This window comes from Carlito syrichta, unplaced genomic scaffold (genome assembly GCF_000164805.1).
Source record: "Carlito syrichta isolate Samal-C Ts95f unplaced genomic scaffold, Tarsius_syrichta-2.0.1 Scaffold136857, whole genome shotgun sequence".
In the NCBI taxonomy this organism is placed as follows: domain Eukaryota; kingdom Metazoa; phylum Chordata; class Mammalia; order Primates; family Tarsiidae; genus Carlito; species Carlito syrichta.
The window spans coordinates 69,305-80,529 of NW_007080953.1; positions in this window are offsets into that span (position 1 = coordinate 69,305).

Genomic DNA, 11,225 nt, shown 5'->3' on the forward strand with positions numbered 1-11,225 from the left:
TAAGTGAAGTAAGCCATTCACAAAAAAGACAAATACTGTGTGATTCCCCTTATATGAAGTATCTAAAGTAGTTACATTCATGGAAACAGAAAGTAGAATGAAAGATACCAGGGGTTGGGGGAGGGCCAAATGGGAGTTGGTTAATAGGTACAGAGTCTTAGTTTTGCAAAATGAAAAGGTTCTGGAGATGTATTGCACAGCAATGTGAATATACTTAACTCTGCTGAACTGTATACTTAAAAATGGTTAAGGTGATAGATTTTATGTTATGTGTTTTTTTTTTTTTTAACCAAAGTTTTACGAAATCGAATGATTTATAAAAAAACCAATTTATGGGATGGGGCACACTTCATCAATAAGGGTACCTGATCTTTTTAAAGCAGGTGGGATGAAAGTGAGACCCAAACTTTACCTGTACAATGACCATTTGTATATCTAACCCTGAATTGTACTCCACATCTTTAAAATAAAAATTAAAAAATAAAAACCAATTTACAAAAATGAAAAAAGAATTTAAACAACACCAGGCACGGTGGCTCAGCCTGTAATCCCAGCGCTTTGGGAGGCTGAGGTAAGCAGATTGCCTGAGCCCACGGGTTCGAGACCTACCTGGGCAACTTGGCGAGACCTCATCTCTACAATAAATCAAAAAACTAATTAGCCGGGTGTGGTAGTGCATGCCTGTAGTTCCAGCTACTTGGAAGGCTGAGGCGGAAGGCTCACCGGAGCCCAGCAGGCAAGGTTGCAGTGGTCGGGAGCAGCCACTACACTCCAGTCTGGGTGGCGCAGTGAGACTCCAACTCAAAAAAAAAAAAGAATTTAAGCAGACATTCCCCTAAAGAGGATATATGTGTGGCAAGTAAGCACATGATAAAGTGTTCAATACCACTAGCCACTAGGGAAATGCCAATTAAAACCACAGTGAGGGAGGGCCGGGTGCAATGGCTCAGGCCTATAATCCCAGCACTTTGGGAGGCCGAGGTGAGAGGATTGCCTGAGTCCATGGGTTCGAGACTAGCCCAGGCACATTGGAGAGATTTCATCTCTATAAGAAATCAAAAAATTAACTGGGCGCAGTGGCGCGTGCTTGTAATTTCAACTACTTAGAAGGCTGAGGCGGAAGGATTACCTTACTCCAGCCTCGGTGTTAGAGTGAGACTCCAACTCAAAAAAAAAAAAAAAAAACTGCAGTGAAATACCACTTTGCACCTATTCAAATGACTAAAATAAAACAATAGCAAGTGCTGGCAAGGATCCAGGGTCAGCAAAACTCTCCTGCATTGCTGGTGGAGATGCAACATAGTGTAGTCACTCTGGAAAACAATTGGGCAGTTAGTTATAAAATTAAAGCTGCACTTACCCTATGGTCAACAATCCCATTTCTAGGTATTTATCTTAGAGAACTGAAAATTTCACAAAAAAATCTGTACATATATGTTTACAGCAACTCTTCAAAATTACTAAAAACTGGAAATAACCCAGATATCCTTTCATGGATGAATGATAAACTATGGTATATCCATGTGATGAAATACTACTCAGGAATGAAAAAGAAAAATATTGGTAGAGGCAACACCTTACACAGAGGTCAAGGGCATCATGCTGAAATGAAAGATGCCACACTCAAAGGGTTCCATATCGTATAATTCCAAATGCATGACGTTCTGGAAAAGATAAAACTCAAGGATCGTGAACAGATCAGCGGTTGCCAGAGACTGAGGTGAGAGGAATATACGATGGCAAAGGAGATACATGAGGAAGGTATTTGTGGTGACCACATTGTTCTATGTCCTGATTAGGGTAGGGGTTGCTTGAGACTATGCATGTGTTAGCACTGATAAAACTGAGTCGGGCTCGGTGACTCAGCCTGTAATCCCGCGCCTTTGGGAGGCTGAGGTGAGTGGATTGCCTGAGCCCGCGGGTTCGAGACCCGCCTGGGCAGGCGAGACCTCCTCTCTACAATAAATCAAAAAAATTAGCCGGGCGTGGTAGCGCGCGCCTGTAATTCTGGTTACTCGGAAGACTGAGGCGGAAGGATCGCCAGAGCCCAGCAGGTCGAGGCTGTGGTAGCCGGGAGCGGCCACTGCAATCCAGTCTGGGTGACAGAGTGAGACTCCAACTCAAAAAAAAAAAAAAAAAAAAGAACTGATAAAACTGCCACCAAATAGATAAATAAAATGAGTAGGGATGGAGGTAAAAAAAACCCAAACCAAAAACCTCCTAGGAGTTCTTTTACCAAAGGAAAGATATATGAATGCATACTGGTGGACATTAGTCTCCTTGGCCCTTCTTCTGTCTGGTGTCCTTGGCATTTAGAAGTGAAACTCTGGGACCGGGTACGGTGGCTCAAGCCTATAATCCCAGCACTTTGGGAGGCCGAAGTGAGAGGATTGCCTGAGCTCACAGGTTCAAGACCAGCCTGGGCAACTTGGTGAGACCTTGTCTCTACAATAAATCAAAAAATTAGCTGGGCATGGTGGCTCACACCTGTTGTCCCAGCTACTTGGAAGGCCAAGGTGGAAAGATCATCTGAGCCCAGCAGGTCAAGGCTGTGGTGGCTGTGAGCGTGCCACTGCACTCTAGGCTGGGCAACAGAGTGACTCTGACTCTGAAAAGAAAAAAGTGAAGCTTTGGCTGGGTGCTATGTCTCACGGGTGTAACCCAGCACTTTGGGAGGCTGAGGTGAGAGGATTTCTTGAGTCCAGGAATTCGAGAGCAGCCTGGGCAACATAGCAAAACCTCATCTCTACAGAAATAAAAAAGTTAGCTGAGTGTAGTGGTGTGTGCCTGAAGTGCCAGCTACTAGGAAGGCTGAGGGGGGAGGATCGCCTGAGGCCAGATAGGTGGAGGCTGCAGCGAACTGTGATGGTGCCACTACACTCCAGCCTGGGTGACAGAGTAAAACCATGACACACATAAATAGATAGATAGATAGATAGATAGATAGATAGATAGATAGATAGATAGATAGATGATAGATAAACAGAGTGAAACTTTATTTTAGAAGCTGGAAAAGGCAAAGGAATAGACTCTCCTCCTGAGTCTTCAAAAGAATGCAGCCCTGTGAACACCGTGATTTGAACCCAGGAAAACCTATTTTGGATTTCTGGTCTAAAGAACTGTAAGGTGGCTGGGCTCGGTGGCTCAGCCTGTAATCTCAGCACTTTGGGAGGCCGAGGTGAGTGGATTGCCTGAGCCTGCAGGTTCGAGATCTGCCTGGGCAACTTGGCAAGGCCTCATCTCTACAATAAATAAAAAAAAAAAATTAGCCAGGTGTGGTAGCATGCGCCTGTAGTTCCAGCTACTTGGAAGGCTGAGGCGGAAGGATCGCCGGAGCCTAGCAGGTCGAGGCTGCGGTGGCCGGGAGCGGCCACTGCACTCCAGTGTGGGCGACTGAGTGAGACTCCAACTCAAAAAAAAAAAAAAAAAGAACTGTAAGGTAATAAGCCTGTGTTGTTTTAAATTTGGGCTAAATTTGTGGTGGTCTGTTATAGCAAGAACAGGAAACAAATATAGTAGCTAACCACTAATGAGGTAAGAGCGCGTTCTAGGGAATTTAGAAATAACAGAGCAGAAAGCAGCTGCTACCCTAAAGATGAGGATGAGTGCCCAGGGACATCTAGCTTTCCTGGCTATTTTACAGTTTTCTCTCTGTCTTTGGTTTCTGAACCTCTTACTCTCATGTGCTCTAATGTGATTTGTTTATATATTTTGTTTTGTATTTGTTGAGCTTATTGAATCTATAGGGTTTTTTTTTTTTTTGAGTCAGAGTCTCACTCTGTTGCTCAGGCTAGAGTGCTGTGGCACAATCATGGCTAACCGCAGCCTTGACCTCCTGGGCTCAAGCAGTGCTCCTGCCTTAGTCTCCCAAATAGCTGGGACTATAGGCACGACCACGTCCTGATAACTTTTTTATTTTTAGTTTTGTAGAGCCAAATTCTCCTACCTACATTGCCCAGCCTGGTCTCAAACTCCAGGCCTCAAGTAATCCTCCCACCTTGGCCTCCCAAAATGTTGGAATTATAGGTGTGAGCCTCTGTATCTGATCTTGAATCTATAGTTTGATGTTTTTCCTCATAGTTGAAATATTTGGGGTCATTATCTCTTAACAATTTTCTCTTTTTTTTTTTTTTTTTTGAGTTGGAGTCTCACTCTGTTGCCCAGACTGGAGTGCAGTGGCCGCTCCCGGCCACCGCAGCTTCGAACTGCTGGGCTCCAGTGATCCTTCCACCTCAACCTTCCAAGCAGCCAGAATTACAGGCATGCACTACCACGCCCGGCTGATTTTTTTTTATTTATTTATTGTAGAGATGAGGTCTTTCTGCCCAGGCGGTCTCGAACCCACGGGCTCAGGCAATCCATTCACCTCAGCCTCCCAAAGGCGCGGGATTACAGGCTGAGCCACCGAGCCCGGCAACAATTTTCTCTTTATCAAAACATATTTATATTGTTAGGTCTTTCAACTGTGTGTTGCATTTATGGCTTGCACTCTTATATTTTATTCTTAATTTTTTTGTGTTTTAGTTTGGATAGTTTCAATCACTCCCATCTTCCAGTTTGTTAGTTGTGACTTCACTGGTTTCCAATTTTCTGTTAAACCCATGTATTGGATGATTATTTTCAGTATACAATTTTTTAGTTTTAGAATATTCATTTGACTTTTTTAGAAAAATAAATTTCAGCGGGGCTCGGTGGCTCAGCCTGTAATCCCATGCTTTGGGAGGCTGACGTGAGTGAATTACCTGAGCCCGCGGGTTCGAGACCCGCCTGGATAACTTGGCCAGACTTCATCTCTACAATAAATCAAAAAAATAAGCCAGACATGGTAGTGCGCACCTGTAGTTCTGGCTACTTGGAAGGCTGAAGCAGAAGGATCGCCGGAGCCCAGCAGGCTGAGGCTGCGGTGGCCGGGAGCACTGCACTCCAGTCTGGGTGACAGAGTGAGACTCCAACTCAAAAAAAAGAAAAAGAAAAAGAAATTTCAGTTTTCTCTTAAAAAAAAAAAAAAAAACAACTCTAGGCTGAATGAGGTGGCTCAGCCTGTAATCCCAGCACTTTGGAAGGCCAAGGTGAGAGGATTGCGTGAGCCCAGGGGTCCAAGATCAGCCTGGGTGACTTGGTGAGACTTCATCTCCACAATAAATTTAAAAATTAGCTGGGCATGGTAGCACGTGCCTACAGTTCCAGTTACTTGGAAGGCTGAGGTGGAAGGATTGCCTAAGCCCACCAGGTCGAGGCTTCGGTGGCCATAAGCATGCCACTGTACTCCAGCCTGGGCAAGACAGTGAGACTCCATCTAAAAAAAAAAACCCCAAAAACCACTAAGTTAAGCTTTAAAAAGGTGGTTGGAAGCTTGATGCTCATGCTCGGATTCCCTGAAAAGAGACTGAAGGGTGTGCAGATCCATCCTCATCATCAGTGGAAGTATATCTTTTGGAACTTAGTAACTCAAAAGAAAAGTCAGGCCAGGTGCAGTGACTCATGCCTGTAATTCCAGCACTATGGGAGGTTGAGGCAGGAGGATCACTTGAGGCCAGAACTTGAGACCAGCCTGGAAAACATAGTGAGATACCATGTCTAAAAAAAAAAGCCAGGCATGGTGGTGCATATCTGTAGTCCCAGCTATTCAGGAGGTTAATTGGGGAGAATCACTCAAATCCAGGAAGTCAAGCCTGCAGGGAGCAGTTATTGTACCACAGCACTCCAGCCTGTGTAACAGAGAGATCATGTTTCTGAAAAATAAAGAAAAGTCCTTCAATCTCTTGCTTTGAGTAGGGCATGGTAGGCATACTTCGATCTGTTGGCATTCTAAGATCAGGCCAAGGAAAAAGGGCTGGGAGTTCCAGCATTCAGAATTCACACCCCTCAACCTGTTTGCAGTCCTATTCTACACTGTGCCAGGTCTTTGCAAGTCTGGGGCTTTTTTGCTGCAATTTCTCCAAGAAGAAACTGCTGTTCTTGTGTCTGTGGGGACTGTCATCTAGCTGCATAGACTAGGGAGGAGACTTGAGAGACAACTGCCCTGTGTTCTGACTTCTTACCACACCTGGTCCCTCCCAGACTTGAGTCCCTCAGGGATGTCTCAGGACAAACTGGCTCCAGAATCTCCTCTGCAGGCACTTCAGGTTGTAGCTACTAGTCTGTCTGGTATTTCTGTTAGCATGCCTTCTTCCAAAGGTTGGTTGAAATCTTTTTCCTACTGATGCCTCCTCTCCCAGCCTCATTGTCATTATGGCTTGATTTATACCTACTTTATTCCCTTATTGTCAGGTGAGTGGGTCTGAGGAGGGAAAGGAAATAAATGCCCATGGCCAATCCACATTAAACATGTGTACTCTGGCTCACGGCCAGAGTACATGGAGGCACCATCTCTATCTCTGTCTGCTCCTCATCCCTTCCACCCTGGCTTCTGTCCCTTCTGTCCTCCACTGGAACATCCTCGTCATGTCTCCAGTAACCAAATCCAATGGACTCCACTTTTCCCCATATGACTGGATATCTAGGTAATGTTTGACACTTTCAAACCCCCTCTTTTTCTTCTGATATTCTCCTGCTTTATCTTCCGGGGTAGACCTGTCATGAAGGCCCTTCCCACATTCCTCCTACATCCCTTGCCTTTGCTTCTGGGTCTCATTTGCTAGCTTCTCTTCTTTCTGCTTCTTTTTCTCAAGGTCCACACTCGGTGTCCTTTTTTCTCACCCTACACTCTCTTCCCAAGTGTGTGCATCTATTCCCATGGCTTCAATATCATTCCAAAGACTGATCGTTTCCAAATGTTGACCTCAGCACTGGTTTCTTGCCTGAATTCCAGTCCCACATTTCCAGCTGTCCCCAGGCGTCTCTTCTTGGATGGCGATCAGGCCTCTCTGACTCTACACGTGAGAAGCTGGACTCTGCTTCTTTTTCCTTCCACATCGACTTCTCCTCCACTCCAAGCTGAGAAATGGGCACTACTCTGTCCAGTGGCCCAGAAACTTGGATGTCATTCCTGACTGCCCCGTCTTCTCAATTTCCACACCCACTGCCTTTAACTTTTTAGTAAATCCTGACTTGTTCCCTGACTCTTCCTCCACAGAGCCTCTCTCCCAGCTAAGCCTTAGCCTCCCAGCTGGTCTCCAGCCTCCAGTCCAACCCCTCAGTCCAGCTGCTGCCCACCTCCTGTTCGAATGCAAATCTCACCAGGCCTAATAAGTCTTTAATGACTTCCCTGTACCTAAGAATTGAGTCCAAATTGCCCCAAAGTCTAGAGAGCCAGATTTAGCCCATACAAATAGAGGATGTCCAGCTAAATTTGAATTTCAGCCTCATTTAAAAGATAAGACTGGCAGAATGGATTTTTTAAAAATCCAAATATCTGCTGCCTTCAAGAGACTCACTTAGAACCCAAAGACTCCTGCAGACTTGACATAAAGGGGTAGGAAAAATATTTCATGCACATAGAAACCAAAAATGAACAAGAGTTTCCATTCTCATATCAGATCAGAGTTTAACAAAAAAAGACATAGATGGTTACTATATAATGATAAAGTCATCAATCCAACAAGAAGAAATAACAATTTTAAATATACATGCACCTAACACCAGAGTCCCCAGATTTATAAAACAACTTTGTTTTGTTTTGTTTTTGGGTTTTTTTTGTTTGTTTGTTTGTTTGTTTGTTTTTTGAGTTGAAATCTCACTCTGTCACCCAGGCTGGAGTGCAGTGATATGCTCATGGCCACTGCAGTCACAACCTGCTGGGCTCAGGCAATCCTTCCACCTCAACCTTCCAAGTATCTGGAACCACAGGCATGTGCCATCATGCCCAGCTAATTTTTTGATTTACTGTAGAGATGAGGTCTCCCTAAGTTGTCCAGGCTGGTCTCGAACCCATGAGCTCAAGCAATCCTCTCACCTCAGCTTCCCAAAGTGCTGGGATCGTAGCCAACCCCAAACAAATTCTAATAGACCTAAGGGAGATAGACAGCAATACAATACAAATGGGAGACTTTAACACTGATAGCAATAGACAGATCATCAAGGCAGAAAGTCAACAAAGAGATATTAGAATTAAACTGGACCCTAGAGCAAAGAACCTAACAGATATCTACAGAGCATTCCACCCCAAAACAACAGAATATACATTTTTTTCTCATCACCATGTGAAACATTATCCAAGATAAACCATATGATAGGCCACAAATCAAGTCTCAATAAATTAAAAAAATCAAAATCATATCAAGTAACTTCTTGGACCATAGTGGAATAAAACTAGAAATAAACTCCAAGAAGAGCTGGCAAAACCAAACAAAATCATGAAAATTAAACAATCTGCATCTGAATGATCCTTGGGTCAACAATGAAATTAAGATGGAGGCCGGGCTCAGTGGCTCAGCCTGTAATCCCAGCACTTTGGGAGGCCGAGGTGAGTGGATTGCCTGAGCCCAAGGGTTCGAGACCCTGGGCAACTTGGCGAGACCTCATCTCTACAATAAATCAAAAATTAGCTGGGTGTGGTAGCGATGCCTGTAGATCCAGCTATTTGGAAGACTGAGGTGGAAGGATCTCCGGAGCCCAGCAGGTCAAGGCTGTGGTGGCTGGGAGTGGCCACTGCACTCCAGTCTGGGTGACAGAGTGAGACTCCAACGAAAAAAAAAAAAGAAAAGAAAAGAAATTAAGATGGAAACTTAAAAATTCCTTGAAATGAATGACATTAATAAGACTGAAAGATCACATATTGACAATCTAATGTCACATTTCAAAGACCTAGAAAAATATGAAGAAACCAAACCCAAAGCTAACAGAAGAAAAGAAATAATGAAAATCAGAGTAGAATGAAATGAGACTGAAAACAACAATAAAAATTACAAAGGATCAGTGATGCTGGGTGCAGTGACTCAGGCTTGCAATCCGAGAACTTTGGAAGGTGGAAACAAGAGAATTTGCCTGAGCCTAGGGGTTTGAGACCAGCCTGGGAAACTTGGAGAGACCTTGTCTCTACAATAAATCAAAAAATTAGCCAGGTGTGGTGGCACACTTGTAGTTCAAGCTATTTGGAAGGCTGAGGTGGAAGGATTGCCTGAGCCCAGCAGATTGATGCAGCAGAAGTTGTGAGCATACCATTGCACTCTAACCTGGGCAACAGAGTAAGACTCTAACTCAAAAAATAAATAAATAAAGATCAATGAAACAAAAAACTGTTCTTAAAAGATAAACAAAGTTGATAGAGTACTAGCCAGATTAAGAAACGAAGAGAGCCGGCCTGGTGGCTCACGCCTCTAATCCCAGCACTTTGGGAGGGAGAGGTGAGAAGATTGCCTGAACCCACGGGTTCGAGACAAGCCTGGGCAACTTGGCAAGACCTCAACTCTACAATAAAAATAAAAAATTATCCGAGCATGGTGACATGTGCAGACTGACATGGAAGGATGCCTGAGCCCAGCAGGTCGAGGCTGCAGTGGCCATGAGCGTGCCACTGCACTCCGACCTGGGCAACAGAGTGAGACTCCAACTTAAGAAAAAAGAAAGAAAGAAAGAAGGAAGGAAAGGAAGGAAGGAAAGAAGGAAGGAAGGAAGGACGAAAGGAAGGAAGGAAGGAAGAAAGAGGCTGGGCTCGGTGGTTCAGCCTGTAATCCCAGCACTTTGGGAGGCCGAGGTGAGTGGATGGCTTGAGCCCATGGGTTCGAGACCCGCCTGGGCAACTTGGCGAGTGCTCATCTCTACAATAAATCAAAAAAATTAGCCGGACGTGGTAGCACGTGCCTGTAGTTCCAGCTACTTGGAAGGCTGAGGCAGAAGGATCGCCAGAGCCCACAGGAAGAGGCTGGGGTGGCTGGGAGTGGCCACTGCACTCTAGTCTGAGAGACAGAGTGAAACTCCAACTCAAAAAAAAAAGAAAGAAGAAGAAAAGAAACAAACAAAGAAACAAAGAGAAAAGATTAAAATAGCTCAATCAGAAATGGAAACATTATAACAAATACAATGGAAATGCAAAAGATCATCCAGTATTATTAAGAATATCTCTAGGCAAACAAACTAGACAATCTAAAGGAAAAGGAAAAACTCTTGGAAATATACAACATTGTATCAGGAAGAAATAGAAACCTTGAACAGACCAATATTGAATAATGAGTTTGAAACAGTAATTCAGGCAGTGCTCAGGTGTCTCAGCCTGTAATCCCGCGCCTTTGGGAGGCTGAGGTGAGTGAATTGCCTGAGCCCACGGGTTCGAGACCCGCCTGGGCAGCGAGACCTCATCTCTACAATAAATCAAAAAATCAGCCAGGCGTGGTAGCGCATGCCTGTAATTCCAGCTACTTGGAAGGCTGAGGCGGAAGGATCACCGGAGCCCAGCAGGTCGAGGCTGCGGTGGCCAGGAGCGGCCACCGCACTCCAGTCTGGGTGACAGAGGGAGACTCCAACTCAAAAAAAAAAAAAACACAAAAAAACAGTAATTCAAAGTCTCTCAACAAAACAAAATCCAGGACCTGACAGATTCATAGCTGAATTCTATGAGACTTTCAAATGAGAAATGGTACCAATTTTACTGAAACTATTCCATAAGATCGAAGAGGAGCCAGGCTCGGTGGCTCAGCCTGTAATCCCACGCCTTTGGGAGGCTGAGGTGAGTGGATTGCCTGAGCCCGCGGGTTCAAGACCCACCTGGGCAGCGAGACCTCATCTCTACAATAAATCAAAAAATCAGCCGGGCGTGGTAGCGCATGCCTGTATTTCCAGCTACTTGGAAGCCTGAGGCAGAAGGATCACTGGAGCCCAGCAGGTCGAGGCTGCCTCCCGGCCACTGCACTCCAGTCTGGGCGACAGAGTGAGACTCCAACTCAAAAAACAAACAAACAACAAAAAAGATTGAAGAGGAGAGAATTCTCCCTAACACGTTCTATAAAACCAATATCACCCTGATACCAAAACCAGGAAAAGACACAACCAAGAAAGAAAACTACAGACCAATATCCCTTATGAACATAGATGCAAAAATCTTCAATAAAATATTAGCAAACCAAATTTAAAAAAAAAAAATCAGATTCTCACTCTGTCATCCACGCTGGAGTGCAGCAGCACAGCCACTGCAGCCTCGACTTACTGGGCTCAGGCAATCATTCCACCTCAGACTTCCAAGTAGTTGGAACTACAAGCACGCACCACCACACCCACCCCAATTATCTATGTATGTATCTATCTATCTATCTATCTATCTATCTATCTATCTATCTATCTATGTATCTATC